Source organism: Lissotriton helveticus, chromosome 8, assembly GCF_964261635.1.
Source record: "Lissotriton helveticus chromosome 8, aLisHel1.1, whole genome shotgun sequence".
In the NCBI taxonomy this organism is placed as follows: domain Eukaryota; kingdom Metazoa; phylum Chordata; class Amphibia; order Caudata; family Salamandridae; genus Lissotriton; species Lissotriton helveticus.
In genome coordinates, this window is record NC_136069.1 from 945,565,008 (window position 1) to 945,581,785 (window position 16,778).

Consider the following 16,778-nt stretch of genomic DNA (forward strand, 5'->3'; position numbering starts at 1 on the left):
GCTGGAGAAAGAGCCCCTGGGCTTTATTTTGAATGTGGAACAAGGTTACGAACTGTTCTGCAAATGGATTTCGGACGCCCTCGATTCCCTTATACCAATGCGCTGGTCAAAATGTCATTCTAAAGTACCAAGCCCATGGTATAATGACTCGCTTGCCGAGCTAAAAAAAATCTGCCGGAAAGCTGAGAGGGAATGGAGGAAGACTTACGATCTTAATCTGAAGTCCTCTTATTTTGCCAATCTTAAGATCTACCACAGGGCAATTTGCAGAACCCGGGCCGCATTCTATGCCCAGGAATTCCAAACCAGCACCAATCCCTCAAAACTAATTTTTAAGGTCATCAAGGACCTTTTGAATAAAAGGGCCACCTCGACCGCAATCTGCACTGACGCTCATTGTGAAGGTTTGGCATCTTTCTTTTTAGAAAAAGTGCAGACTATTTATAGAGGATTTAACCAGTCACTGCCTGACCCAGAGTTAGGGAGCTTTAACTCGCCGGATGTGGAGATTCTGTCTTCTTTGCCGGACTTGTCCACGGAGCCCTTTGACATACTGGGTCTCAGGATCAAATCTGGCTCTCCGTTAGATCCGCTGAAGCCTGATCAAATCAGGACTTTTCCTCCCTGGTGTCGGGCTCCGATACTTTCTCTAATTAATCTATCGCTATCTTCTGGATCGGTCCCTTCCTCGTGGAAGCAGGCGGTAGTTACTCCTGTTTTGAAGAAGGCTACTTTAGATCCGACTCTGCCTGAGAACTACCGCCCCATATCCCTTCTTCCCTGGATAGCCAAAATCACTGAGGCGCATGTAAATTCCATCCTAACTGACCATCTAGCTCGCAACAATATTCTGGACCCGAGTCAGAATGGTTTCCGGTCGGGACACAGTACCGAGACCGCGTTGCTCTATATGACCGAGCACCTACGTGGGGTGCTCGATGCTGGGCGAACGGCGGCGCTCCTCTTATTAGATCTGAGCGCCGCGTTCGATACTGTGTCCCACCGTGTTCTGACTCAGCGCCTAGAGGAGGCTGGTATTGCGGGGACTGCTCTTCAGTGGTTCTGCTCTTTCCTCTCCGGTCGGTCCTTCAAAGTGGCTATACCACCTGGCCAGTCCACCTTCCATTCTCTGGATCTGGGGTCCCTCAGGGCTCCTCGCTGAGTCCAACCTTGTTTAACCTATATGTGAAACCGCTAGCTGCGATCGTCAAACAATGGGGTTTGACAATGACCTCATATGCTGACGATACGCAGCTGGCGGTGACTCTGAGTGGTGACCCTGAGGTGGATGCCCCTAGATTCCGAGCAGGACTTTTGGCCGTAGCAAATTGGCTAAGATCCAATTGCTTACAACTGAACGCCAAAAAAACTGAAGTTATGGTGTTGGGGAAACATGCAGAGCTCTGGGGAGATCAGTGGTGGCCGCCAGAATTGGGCGTCACACCTGTTCCTGTCTCCGAGGTAAAGAATCTAGGAATTTGGATGGACTCGGCCCTTTCTTTCTCGAGTCACACGAAGAAGGTCGCTGCCACCTGCTATGGCATTTTGCGAGGCCTTAGACCTGTCCTCAAGTTTTTCGATTCTTCCACCCGGCAGCTCGTGGTTCAAGCCACGGTTCTATCTCGGCTGGACTACGGCAGTGTACTGCTGTTGGGGATTAATCAGGCTGAAGCATCTAGACTCCAAAGGGTACAGAATGCCGCGGCTCGGGCCATTGTTGGCCTCCCTAAACATGGCTCAGTGTCCAGTACGATCTCTGCTTTACATTGGCTGCCGGTTAGGCAAAGAATTAAGTTCAAGTCGCTTTGCCTGGCCTTTAAAATCCTGAAGCTCTCTTCGCCGCCGGCACTTGCGAACTTGCTCCTTCCCTACATCCCGTTGAGGTCCTTGAGATCGGAGGCTCTCCATCTTGCGGTCTGCCCCCGTTTTAAACTCAGCAGGATGGGTGGCCGCTCTTATCGAGTACTTGCCGCTGGTTTGTGGAATGCTCTCCCGGTGCACATCCGTGCGTTGAATAATCTCACTGTTTTTAGACGTGCGATCAAAACCTTCTTGTTCTCTGTACCCGCCTAGGCCCTTCTTACTTGTTCTGTGTTATGTCTCAGTTCCTGTTCAAGCGCCAGGACGCCCCTTCGCTGGGGCAGCTGTGCGCGATATAAAAATTAATAACATAACATATAAATAAAATTAGCCAGCGGGCAAGTGACCGGACCAACGCATTGAGCAGAAAAATGCAAAAGGGCCCCACGCAGCACTCGAGGAGTGTGGAGGAGTGAGCTTCAGTGCAAAAGCTGCTCAGGGCCGGAGCTTTTCAAACTCTAATGCACAGCTTCGAGGCAGCCTCGGATGCTGCACGGTCAGCGCTTTGTAGTTTTTCCAAGATGGCCAGCCCCACGCTTCAGGCCGCCTCCACGGGTCTCAGCTCTGCAGGGAGTGTGCATCGGGCTGTTAGAAGGCAGGCACGCTGGGTCTTGTCGATCCCTATTGCTCGAGTTCCGGCGGGAACTGCAACAAAGCAAACGTCGAGGTGCTGGATGGTGCCTGTTTGCACAGGGTGGTCACTCCTTGACCACAAGGGAGATTCTTCAGTCTTCCACGTCGAGTGGGATGTCGAAGGGTCCAGAGTTTCATTTCATAAGTTTCAGTCAGGATAATCTTATGTGCATCTGCACAGCGCCTACTTTTATGTCAAATCAAGGGGCTGGATTACCTGCTAGTTCCCTCCTATGGGTGGGACCCAGGAAGGGGGTGGTTACACCCCTTTCCCTTTGTCCAGTTTCACACCAGAGCTGGGGCTGGAGTGCCCCAGAACCGGTTTGACTGGATTTTGCATGGGACACCTTGTGTGCCCCAGGCAGTGTCTAGTTTCTTTCAACCCTCCCTGCTCCAATCCACTATCTCCTGTCTGGGGTGGTGTAACACCTCCCCGTGACAGGAAACCCTTTGTCCAGGCCTCCCCTGCCAAGTTTCGGTCAGCAGCAGGAGGTCAGATTTGTGTTGGGGCAGCAGCATCCATTTTGTGATGCTGAGGCTCTGGTTAGGATTAACCGCGTTTTAAGTAAAGTAACATGTCTTTTCCCTCTAGAAGGGTGGGATGCTACCCCCATCACCAGGACTGGCGAGGGGGTAGTATTCCAAAGTGTATGACACCAAACACGACATGTTTTGATAAAGCCAAACCAAAGTTAGCATTAACCGCTAGGATTATAATGCACTTAAGAGTATATGGTATGGCAGTATCACTGGATTAGCATGAAGGAAATGGCTCCCACCACTGCAGACAGGCTCAGCTCATGCTAGAGCACCATCTCACAAAAAACCAAACACTCGGCCTCCAGGATTGTAAAGGCCTGCCATAGGAGTGACTTATAGGTGTCTATGTGTCCAGATATAGGTTTATACATAGGTATACTATATCTAAGCAAGGGGTGAGTACACCACCTTGCCCCAGCTGTGTGAACAGCTAGTTGTGTCGATTTAAGTACCAGCCAGGGGTGGCAAAAGATATACTGCAGCCCCTGGTGGCCTTGGATGCACCTATGCCCTGGGCACCTATAGTGCACTGTACAGGGGCTGATAAGGTGTCCAGTACCAAATTGGTGATGTACCTATAGTACATGGAGTCCATTTAAAGAGAGAGCAGATAGCCTGGGGCCCTGATTAGCAGGATCCCAGGCCAACTAAGTCAAAAACCAGCTAAACACAATGCAAAATCTGGGGTAACCATAGTCAGGTATCCACCTTCCTACAGGGAGATACAGAGAGAGTGAAAGAGATGGAGTGAGAGAAAGACGGACAGAGAGGGAGAGAGAGAGATAGACGGACAGAGAGGGGGAGAGAGAGTTGGATGGACAGAGAGGGGGAGAGAGAGATAGACGGACAGAGAGGGGGAGAGAGAGTTGGACGGACAGACCGGGAGAGAAAGATAGACAGACAGAGAGGTGGAGAGAGAGATAGACGGACAGAGAGGGGGAGCGAGAGTTGGATAGACAGAGAAGAGGCAAGAGAGATAGACGGACAGAGAGGGGGAGAGAGACACAGATAACAGAAGAGACAGACAGGGAGAGAGAGTGCCGACACTGCGCACCCAGGCCACACTGCTCACCTGCTGCCACCGGTGTGTCTCCAACCTTGTGACAGTATGTAGTGCAGTTCACCAGGTCCCACATCTGAAACAGATCCGTCATCTGAAACAGAGTCCATATACATGAATGGCAAAGTACATACATTTGCACACAACATCATCGCCTGTCCGCCCCTGCGCACCCAGGCAACGGCACCCCGGCCCCTCCAGCTGCCCAGCGGTGCATGCCTGCCCCTGCGCACCCTGGCAGCTGCACCCCAGCCCCTCCCACCACCCAGCGGTTCATGCCCACCCCTGCGCACCCAGGCAGCTGCACCCAGCCCCTCCCGACACCCAGCGTTGCATGCCTGCCCCAGCGCACCCAGGCCTCACTGCTCACCTTCCGCCACCGGCGTGTAGAAAAGAGGGCACACCACGTCCAGCTGCAAGCCACAAGCCCGGGGCCCACGGACATGGCACCCTCCACATCATGCAGCCCTGAGCCGCAGGCCACCAGGTCTCACTTTTGATTATGGGTCTTGATTTCACCATGGCAGAGGACATACCGTGCTCCCGGCATCATCGCAGGTTGCACACCCGCTCAGCCTTATAGGTGCCACTAACTCTGTGATCCAGGAGGCAACGCCACGTGGCGGTAGGTCTCCGCTGTACGCTGGCTCAGGCCTACACTGTGGTCCAGCAGGGCACACAAAACCTGAGCAGTCCGGACCCCCGGGACAGGGGATCTTCGCAGGCTGCAGACCCACTTAGCACTTAAGGTGCCCCTACCTCAGTGCACCGAAAGTCACCTTCCAGTGGCGGTGTGCCTGTGGGGGCTGAAGTGTATCCGGTGCCACCAAGTCTGTGCCCCGCAAGTCTTGGACCCTCTATGATTGGGTATTGTGGTGCAGACACCATCATGTCTCCTCTTGGCCAGCGGAATGTGATGTTGCAGGCCTTTGGGCCCCATGCCGACATGCACACCACACAGATACACCCCGCGAGAGGTTGGAAATAGCATCAAGCACGTGTGCCCGGTCCTTTTTATTGGCAGGGTCACATGTCCTGTGATACGTGTGCTGGATGGGTGTGGTGTGGGTGTATACCAGCTGTGAGGGAGTGGCTGTAGCATGCTGACAATTAGACCTTTGATCAGCAGATCACTACAGGGAAGACCTGGGACATGTAGCGTTGCTGTCCCCCCTTGTGAGCGTAAGTGTAGTGGGTTGGCCTGGCGTATGCCAGTCCAGCGTAAGGGTTTGAACAATGACCCCGGGGCTCTGAGCGTTGTTCGGTATAGGGCTGGACAAGGAAGTCACAAATGCGTGTGTCCCTGTTGTTGCGTCGGCGCCACCCGAACAACATTCGGCAATGTGTCACCCTGTGACCCAAGGCCAACGACATGAGCCACATGGAAGTAAGAGGAATTCACTGACCCTACATTCATACAAACTTCCACACTTGAAAGACCATAGACATGACACATTCAGTGGTGTGTTGCATCTGGAGCAGTACAGGGCCATGCAAACCCCACTTTACAATGTTGGCCCGTGGAGGGCCAGCCAGAGTCAGGGAATGACAAGTCCAAAGGAAGAGGAAGTGTTCAGTCCGCAGTCTGATTGCTGTGTCATTGGCGATCAAACAGTATATGGCAGTCCATTTCGAGGTCCAAGGTGATTGTCGCAGGGTGCATCTCTGGACAGTGGAAGGTGATGATGCAGAGGGCAGAACCAAGCAGAAACCGGTTATATGGCGGAGATGAATGCTACTGCGCCCTTCTTACCACAAAGGCGGTTTCATACGCATCTTCATCCCCTGCTGTTCCATGTGCCTCACCTATGGGTGGTGCTGGCCGTTCTCCAGCACTGTGTGGCAGTGACACCTCAGGGCCGGAGGTGGAATGTCTGCCGCACTGTGCGGCACTGACACTTCAGGGGGCAGAGATTTGGATGTAGTGGGAGCAGCAGCATGCATCAGCACCAGGCCTTGTGGCAGCAATGCCATGAGGATGGTTTTGAGGACATTGAGGAACCCAGCTACCACTCGTTGGTGTGCAGCCATGGCAGCCGCTCTTTCTGTATTGTCCCGCTCCATGGTCTCCATTAACCTCTGCATGTGTCCCAACTTCCGGTTGGCATCGCTAGAGCCACTCTGACTGGACAGTTGTTCTAGTCTCTGAGTCAGGGTTTCAGCGATGTAAACCATGGTCCATTGGAGCGAAATGTGGGTGTCCGTTAGGGACCGTGAGTGACCAATTGATGGGACTTAGACACCCACGTATGGCATCTAGTTTGTCTGCCATGCTGTCGAAGCCCACCGCACCTGTTCAGCCAGCTGCTCCTGACATCCCAACACACGGCGTAGAAAGGCCATGTGTTCTTCGTGGGGGTCCTGGGAGGAAGCTGTGTTGGTGGGTTGTTAGAATTGGAGGTCTCTGGTTAGCACAGGTATGCACTTGTGACAAGCAGGGACCTTCTCCTCTAGTCAGGGCAAGGGAACTACTCCGTAAGAATAACCCCTGCTCACCCTCTAGGTTGCGTGGCGCGAGCAGACAAGGCTAATCTTCAGGGCGATAGTTAGTTAAGCATTTATGACCACCTACAGTAAACCCACTGACCCACCACTAACAGACACCAGTCGTAAGGTTGTATAAAAAATACGTAGACTTTATGTTCTCTGGCTCTCTCGACTCCTTCCAGGCTCTCAGTGCCTTGATGGTCTGGGCTTTGGTTTTGCACCCGGTTTGGGCGACTCGGAACTTTAGGCAGAAACCTTTTAGCTGCTCGGCTCTGTAATTTTCAACCCCTTCCCAATCAACATCATCTAATCCAGAGATGATAGAGGCGGCTCTCACGGGGAGTGAACCAGGCATGGCTTGACGATACGAGATCTCTCAGCAAGACAATAAATATGTGGCTTCGTTATAGGTCTGCTCTCACTACGTGGTGATCAGTAATTCACTGTACATAAATCATAAATGCTAATTCGAAATCCTCACCGCTGCCGCCAATGATAGAATCGGAGGTCTCTGGTTGGCACAGGTATGCACTTGTGACAAGCAGGGACCTTCTCCTCTAGTCAGGGCAAGGGAACTACTCCGTAAGAATAACCCCTGATCACCCTCTAGGTTGCGTGGCCCGAGCAGACAAGGCTAATCTTCAGGGCGATAGTTAGTTAAGCATTTATGTCCACCTACAGTAAACCCACTGACTCACCACAAACGGACACCAGTCGTAAGGTTGTATCAAAAATACGTAGACTTTATGTAAAAGATATACTTCATATGCAGGATTATCACAAGACCATATAACGTTTAGCGATTGAGGGCCACCCGATTTAAATAGGCAATTGTTCTTAAGTGTTCTTGGTTAAGCAAGGTACGATGACAGGGAAAACAAACGTTGCGGACCCTGGATCCGATGCGAACTCGGGATAGGGTTCAAGTGTACCTTGCGTTGAGTGTCCAAGGTGTTTCAGGCGCGGCTACTGGTGAGGGCGGACCAGGGACGAGGCCAACGGTTCTCCAAAGGATCTGTCCGGCTCAGAGCCCCCTCGAGGTGCGAGGTGGGTGAGCGGGACGGTGTGGGGGGTTGTGGCGATCCGGGGTCTGATGCAGTTCACGGGGCGAGGCGCTGTTCAGGCCTGCAGGGCGTACTACTTCTTAGCACTCCAGGTCGTACCTGTGGATCTGTGGGGGGGCGTCGCGTTCTCGGGCAGACGGGTGCAGCCCCGGGCCTCCGGTACCAGTGTACGGAAGCTTTTTCTTGAGGTGCTGCGCGAGCCTTGGTAAGCAGGAGGGCAAAGCGAGACAGTCGGGTACGTTACGACGTACGGACCGTCTGAGGCTATCAGATGCGCTCCGTGCAGATTCCGGCGGGAGAAGATGAGAGGCGCACAACGCGCTCCGTAGCAGACGAGGTGACAGGAGAGCGGGCGGCCCGGCACTGAAGCGGAGAGCGACTCAAGCTTGAGCGGGGCTCTCTGCGGCTGGGCGACCAGGCTCCGAGCTGTCACGACCTTAGGAAGGGCGAAGGCACCCGAGTCACAACTCCGGCGAGGGAATAAGAACTAAAGGCCCAACAGCAGACGGGCACAGGCAGAATGGAACCCAATGGTCCTGGGGTTCCGTTCAGGGGGAAATCTCGTGATCAAGCCCTTGGAGATCGTTTCAGGCACAAGTCTCCAAAGTCCTTTCTGGTCTTTTCCTCTCCCTTCTCAGCATGGCACCACTGCAGGCCAGTCCTTCAGGGCAAAGACCGGTTTCCTTCCTTCAGCTTCTCCTGGTCCCTCTAGTCAGGCAAGGTTCGTCGTGGTCAAAACAGGATCTGATTTGCTAGGAGCAGGGCTCCTATATTTATACTCAGTTTCTTTTGTCTGTGAAGGCTATGTGGCCTGAGTATGGTTCAACTTAGTTTTGGAGCACTCTGTTGACAGGAAGCTGCCGTCTTCTTTCAGGGTGCAGGGCAGGGACATCAGACGCTCCGCAGGAGGTGGAGCCAGCATTGTGGTGGTGGAGCACAACCCTATTCAGAGACAAAGACTACTCCGCCCACCCATCCTAGTGTAAGCACCCTATTCACCACCTGGTAACCCCGACTGTCCCCGGGAATTCCCCAGCCCTGTCACTCACACAAACCCAGACAGCAGATACACATCCTGGCAGAGGCGGGCTGAAATAGTTAGACGAGCAAATGCTAACTTTCTAAAAGTAGCATTTGCAAACACAGGATATTAAAATAAACCTTGCTTAAAGAAAGTATTTTATTATTCTGAGTTCAGGCATACTAAACTTGACGTTCCACCGTGTTCCCTGAGCCTGCCGGGACTATAGCGTGTAATAATTCTGGCAGCTCACCTTCGCCTAAGAGAACAGGCAGCCCTTCAATAGTGAAGAACGAAAAGGGCGGTAATTCACTATTAGGACATGCCAAACACATCATGGCTTGTCCTACCTTACGCTTACAATGCACCCTGCCCGCAGGCCTACCATAGGGTTGACTGATATGAAGGTTAGGGAAGTTTTAGGGACTGGCAAGTGTGTGCACTTGCACAGTCAGCGTGACAGTACCAGACTGTACGCAGGGTCTGCAATGGCGGACCCGAGACATATTTTAGGATGGCCGCTTCTGTAAGTGGCGCAACCAGCGCTGCGTACCCACTAGCAGCATTTGTATCTAGAAGCCCCGGCACTCCTCGTGCACGTTACTGGGGACTGACAGTAAACCAAATAAGCCAATCATGGAAATCAATTACGGATACACTTTATATTGGGAGAGCATATGCACTTTAGCACTGGTCAGCAGTGGTAAAGTGCCCAGAGTCATTAAACCAACAAAAACAGGTCAAAGAGAATATTGGAGGAAGGCAAAAAGTTCAGGGATGACCCTGCCGAGAGGGCCACGTCCAACACAACCCCCTTCCTGCCAAAACGCAGGGTAGACCAATCACTGCCGTGAAGGGCTTCCCTGCTTTGGGCGATAGAACATGGACCTGGACCGCAACCGCAGGGGCACATTCCAGTTCTACGCCCATCTGAGCCTGTTTCAAATCCTCTGTCCATACTCTCAGGGTCCACCACGCCAATCCATGGGGCACCCTTCTCTTCCTCTGTGGACACCACCTTTACAGCATCTAACCTTAACTTGCTCACAGGTATGTCCCAACAGACAGTCATCAAATCACAGTGGCCACTGACAGTAGTCAGGGCTGAGACCCAGCCCTCATGGCTCTCAGGGCTCTCCAACCTCTGGGGCCTCAGAAAGCGGGGGGCAGTAGCCCCAGGTGCTTGGCACCCTTTGTCCACTCTCCCTCCTGTCAGGTCAGGTATGATATCCTGCCACTGACCCACCAGCCCCAGGCCTGTACCCGGCGGCTGGACCAAAGACTGGGGTGGGCTCTCCCACACCCAGTCCTCTTCTTTGGGCCTCTGTACCCTCCCACTTGGAGTGGAACCCCTTTCCAGAAATGTCAGGGCACCTGTGGCAGGTGATCTGCACAATTCGCCCACCAGTTCAGGGGTGCTATCCTGCAACTGGGGTACCAGGTCAGGGGGGACACCCTGCACCTGGCCCTCTAACCTAGGGTCTAAACCCTCAAACTGTTCCATGGTCAGAGGCGAGGACTCCCTCCCTCTGCACCCCCTTCCAGAGTACTGCCCACTCCCAACTTGAGTGGTACCCCTAGAAGTGATATGGGTCAGGACACTGATTACAGTGGTCCCACCCTCCAGGTCAGACAGCCTCTGAACCTGGCTTCCCAATTCAGGGACCCAACCCTGCAGTTGCACAATTGCCTGGCACACCAGGACTTCCTTGGGAGCACACAGGCCCCCCCTGAGGGTAACACACAATTCCTGTGTTGCGTGACAGTCTGCCTGGCGCAGATATCCCGTCCCCTGTCCATCTGACAGTGCGCGAAGTTCCCCCAGGACAGAGGTGGTGTCACCATTGTCATTCCCAGGGGGCGCAGCACTTCTGGCTGGCCTCTGACCCACTGGTTCTTCCACTGGGGACTCTTTCCCCCTCTCACCCCTCCATCTGGACCTCTGCACCCTCCCCACTGGAGCGGTACTGCCAGACACCATAACTACTGGAGCTCTGCTTACAGGGCCTCCGCGTTCTCTAGCCACTGGGAGATCCTCCTCAAATGGCCTGCAAGTACAGCCTAAGCCCTCGACCTGATGTTATCTTAAGAAACCATCCAGGCCCTGAGACTGGGTTTTGGGTACCTTGGGACAGAACCCACACTTCCTCCCCCTCCTCTGAGGCAGGACTTGCTCCCCTACACCCTTCCCACTACACTGAGACCTAGCTGGGCTACACTGAACCTCTTCCATCACACAGGACTGGAAGTTACCTGAACCACTCTCGTTGGAATCACTCCCCAATGCTGCTTCAGACCCTCTGGAATCCACCAAAGGGTCAGCCTCCAATGTGAGCTCCCTGGGGTCAGAGAACTCACTCTCAAACAGGGGTTGGCATAGCTCTGGAAAACAGGGACTTAAAATATGCTCTCCCAGAATTGGATCACACAGCCCCCTACAAGGGTCAACCAAACTATCCTTCACCTCACCATCCAGTGCCTCACACACATACTCCACACCACCCTCCTGAGATTGGCAAGACAGTATCTGACTGTCTCTGTCCCACAACCCACACCCTTCTCGGCGGCCTACATACTCACTTTCCAGGACCTCAACTTTGGGGGATCCCCTCTCCCTATACCTCTCATCTAGAGTCAGTAGAGTGTCCCTCCCACTACTAGGACCATGAACCCCTACACCAGTTACCCTATTCCCTTCAGGGACACTGCACACTACTGGAGCTATCTCATGTCCTTGAACCTCCTGGTGAATGTTAACCCCCTCCAAGTCAGGTGCCACATATCGGGGTGTGTGTACTACTCTCTCAGCACTAGTTACCTGACTGTTGCTGCCACCATCTGAGCTGGACTCTTTCTCCAACTCAGCAAAGCTCAATCTCTGAGGTACACATATTTCTTGTTGCTGGGCTGAAGCCCTCCTGGCTTCAAGCTCCTCGAGCTCCAAGTCAAGTTTCCTCATTCTCAAGTCATGATCCATTTAGAGCTTCTTCTCCTCTATCGCCATCTGTTCGTACAATCTTGCCATCTCTACTTCATGCGCTCTGGTTGCGGCCCTGTCCGCCAGCTCCTCTGGTGACTGGACTCCGTGCACGTCGACAAGGCTATCTGGTGGATCCACCACCAGCTGATTCTCTGGCTCTCTCGACTCCTTCCAGGATCTCAGTGCCTTGATGGTCTGGGCTTTGGTTTTGCACCCGGTTTGGGCGACTCTGAACTTTAGGCAGAAACCTTTTAGCTGCTCAGCCCTGTAATTTTCAAGCCCTTCCCAATCAACATCATCTAATCCAGAGATGATAGAGGCTGCTCTCACGGGGAGTGAACCAGGCATGGCTTGACGATACGAGATCTCTCAGCAAGACAATAAATATGTGGCTTCGTTATAGGTCTGCTCTCACTATGTGGTGATCAGTAATTCACTGTACATAAATCATAAGTGCAAATTCGAAATCCTCACCGCTGCCGCCAATGTTAGAATCGGAGGTCTCTGGTTGGCACAGGTATGCACTTGTGACAAGCAGGGACCTTCTCCTCTAGCCAGGGCAAGGGAACTACTCCGTAAGAAAAACCCCTGATCACCCTCTAGGTTGCGTGGCCCGAGCAGACAAGGCTAATCTTCAGGGCGATAGTTAGTGAAGCATTTATGACCACCTTCAGTAAACCCACTGACCCACCACAAACGGACACCAGTCATAAGGTTGTATCAAAAATACGTAGACTTTATGTAAAAGATATACTTCATATGCAGGATTATCACAAGACCATATAACGTTTAGCGATTGAGGGCCACTAGATTTAAATAGGCAATTGTTCTTAAGTGTTCTTGGTTTAGCAAGGTACGATGACAGGGAAAACAAAAGTTGCGGACCCTGGATCCGATGCGAAATCGGGATAGAGTTCAAGTGTACCTTGCGTTGAGTGTCCGAGGCGTTGCAAGCGCGGCTACTGGTGAGGGCGGACCCGGAACGAGGCCAACGGTTCTGCAAAGGATCTGTCTGGCTCGGAGCCCCCTCGAGGTGCGAGGCGGGTGAGCAGGACGGTGTGGAGGGTTGTGGTGATCCGGGGTCTGATGCAGCTCACGGGGCGAGGCGCCGTTCAGGCCTGCAGGGCGTACTACTTCTTAGCACACCAGGTCGTACCTGTGGAGCTGTGGGGGGGCGTCGCGTTCTCGGGCAGACGGGTGCAGCACTGGGCCTCCGGTATCACTGTACGGAAGCCCTTTCTTGAGGTGCGGCGCGAGCCTTGGTATGCAGGAGGGCAAAGCGAGACAGTCGGGTACGTTACGACGTACGGACCGTCTGAGGCTATCAGATGCGCTCCGTGCAGATTCCGGCGGGAGAAGATGAGAGGCGTACAACGCGCTCCATAGCAGACGAGGTGACAGGAGAGCGGGCGGCCCGGCACTGAAGCGGAGAGCGACTCAAGCTTGAGCGGGGCTCTCTGCGGCGGGGCGACCAGGCTCCGAGCTGTCGTGACCTTAGGAGGGGCGAAGGCACCCGAGTCACAACTCCGGCGAGGGAATAAGAACTAAAGGCCCAACAGCAAACGGGCACAGGCAGAATGGAACCCAATGGTCCTGGGGTTCCGTTCAGGGGGCAAATTCGTGATCAAGCCCTTGAAGATCGCTTCAGGCCCAAGTCTTCAAAGTCCTCTCTGGTCTTTTCCTCTCCGTTCTCAGCAAGGCACCACTGCAGGCCAGTTCTTCAGGGCAAAGACCGATTTCCTTCCTTCAGCTTCTCCTGGTCCTTCTAGTCAGGCAGAGGTTCGTCGTGGTCAAAACAGGATCTGATTTGCTAGGAGCAGGGCTCCTATATTTATACTCAGTTTCTTTTGTCTTTGCAGGCTAGGGGGCCTGAGTCTGGTTCAACCCAGTTTTGGAGCACTTTGTTGACAGGAAGCTGCCATCTTCTCTCAGGGTGCAGGGCAGGGACATCAGACGCTCCGCAGGAGGTGGAGCCAGCATTGTGGTGGTGGAGCACAACCCTATTCAGAGTCAAGGACTACTCCGCCCACCCATCCTGGTGTAAGCACCCTATTCACCACCTGGTAACCCCGACTGTCCCCGGGAATTCCCCAGCCCTGTCACTCACACAAACCCAGACAGCAGATACACATCCTGGCAGAGGCGGGCTGAAATAGTTAGACGAGCAAATGCTAACTTTCTAAAAGTATTTGAAAAAAGAAGGGGTTTGGCCCATAGGGAAGGAGGAAAGGTAGGGCCTACTATACTAAAACAATTGTGAATTTTACCTAAACCTCCGATTACTGGGTTGAATTAATCATATAAACAAATAAACAAAATTTAATACGTTTACCTGGGCATTCAATTTTGCCTATCTATTTCAATTTTTACTCGTTTAAATTTCATACAAAGAAAGACACATCATTTCCTAAACAGACAATCTCTTTTTTACAAAAACATCAAACAAAGTACATTAAAGACTCCACATAGATGTGTCACAAGAGCAACCATATAAATACAAAAGGAAGTACAACAATAGAAAGACAATTAATCAGTCAAACACAACAATTGATATATAACAACTCGAAGGTCTCCTGAATTAAGAGAACAGATAGATTTTGGTACTGTGAATGTATCAGAATTTTTCTTAAATCCTTAAATTGAACAGTCACTTATATCAAAAAGCCTGTATCAAAGCCAACGCGTTTCGAGTCCTGGTTTTTTGAATTGCCGGACTCTCATCAGGGCAGGAAAAATCCTTTCTAAGTGATCGACTGTTTGTGACAAAAACATAAGACAAAAATGAATTTTAGTGTGCTTCCCACTATTTCTTAAAAACAAATTTTGCTCTATTAAGCTAAGATAAGGTAAGGGTATGCCCACATACCTGCATTGTACCAAACTTGGTTTGTAGGCTTTGTTTCAAAATCTTTTGTGCTCAGTCAGTAGATGCCACTCTGCAACAGAATATCAAGTTCTAAGTACTGTTCTATATGAGATATTTCTCCCATGGCATATACATATTGCGTGGAAAAAAGGGGGGGGTTATTTGTACCTTTGTTTCCGTTATTATGTGGCACAGTCCACGGTGCTTGCTACTCGTCTGGTCAGGGAGCTAGGGTCTTTACAATCTGAAAAACGCAAGGGGTTCGGCGATTCTTAGCCATGCGTTTATATTTTCAAGACGGACTTATTATGCATTCATCCAGTGCTCAACTTACTTACTCGTTAGTCAATAACGAATCAGCTGCCGGTCATGCAATGCGCCATTGACGGTCTGTTCTGTTTTCACTCTGTGGAAAACCAAGAGCGAAATTTTACCTAATGCGCAGATGGAAGTTTGTTTAATACGAGCACCGAGAAGCCTCGTGTGTCACGTACTTTCGCGTGCATTCAGATAGCGGCTCACCTTTTAGAAGATTTGGTGATTTACGATTTCAATCAGTTCCGCGAGGGAAGAATAGCCCTCCACAACATGTCCCTCCTGGGTTACCGGGTTATGTGAACACATGACGCCACAGTGGGCGGGGCATAACAGGACGACCTGGCTGGAGTTGAACGTGATGCATTTTGGGATTTGTATTTTCATCTGAAGTGAAATTAATGGAAAATTGGCCTAAAACAAAGGCAATTTATGAGAATTTCAAAGTATAATGAAATATCAACATAGGAAGTTTATTGTGAAGGCGCCGGAAGATTGATGAGACCAAGAGATTGAGCAAATGTAACCGAGTTATACTCTATTCAGTTCACTCATACAGTTAAGTCCTCAATTGATGCTGTCAAATTTCATGATCAGATATGCCTCTTTACGTAGCAAAGCACTTTCGATACAGGGAGAACGATGCCTAGGGTCAATCGCAGACAGGACGGTCCATTTGAGGTCATTCTCGCTATGGTTAACAGACAAAAAGTGTTCGACCATAGGAGCGGACAGGACCTTTCTCCTTATCCTAGATCTGTGTTGTGTTATTCTCATATTGACTTGCTGGCATGTTTTGCCAATATATATTCTGTTGCATGGGCATACAACTGCGTAAACAACATTTTTTGTTTTACAATTTGTAAAGTTATTATGTCTCCATGTGACTCCATTATGGTTAAAAACATCCCCCTCCAACGTAGAAGGACAGGTAACACAGTTCCCACATTTGTGGTGCCCCGCAATGGGTTTTAAATTCCATGCTGTAACAAGATCACTCTTAGGTTTTGGGATGTAGCTATCAGCTCTGATTAGCTGTTGGCCAAGACTTAAGTTTTTCTTCATTGCAAAAATTGGTTTGGACATAGGGTGTTCTAAATTTTCTAGTAGGTGCCAGTTTTTTAGAATAATTTGTCTAAACTTGTTCGTATGTGGCCCGTAGGTCGTCACACACACAAGTTTATCCAAATCTGTCTTGATTCTTTTTTGCAATAAGGATTCCCTAGGGGTAAATCTTGCTCTCTTCTTGGAGTGCTTCAACAATTTTTTAGGGTAGCCCCTCACTTCCATCTCTTTACAAAAGGATTCTGCATGAGTCTCAAACTCCGCTAATTCAGTACAATTCCTTCTAATCCGCAATAGTTGTCCATACGGAAGATTGTCTTTTAAACACTGTGGATGTGAGCTGTTATAGTGGAGAATGGTATTTCTGTCAGTCTCCTTCTTATATAATGATGTTATTCGTTTTTGGTCATCGTGACTGACGGAAATATCAAGGAATGTCATCTTAGTTTTGCTGGATTGTATACAGAATTTTATATCGTTATGTCTAGTATTAATCCATCCAAAGAATTGGTCTAACTCAGTCTGGCTCCCCTGCCACAGGAGCCAGACGTCGTCGATGTACCTCAACCACTGTAGTATGTTATTTGAGAAGGGGTTGTTGTTATATATAAACCTCTCTTCATATTGGGCCATAAACAATACGGCCATTTCTGGCGCATAAGGACAGCCCATGGCTGTCCCCTTGACCTGTACAAAAAACTCATTCTCAAACTTGAAATAGTTCCTTCTGAGTGATATTTCAGCCAGTGAGATGACAAATGATGTGGGGACCCTATGAGGTCTCTCTCTGGACTCCAAGTAATATTCCATCACTTCCAGGGCTTCGTCCTGGGGAATTTGGGTATATAAAGATGTAACATCCAGTGTGGCCATAATTTGAGTGTCTT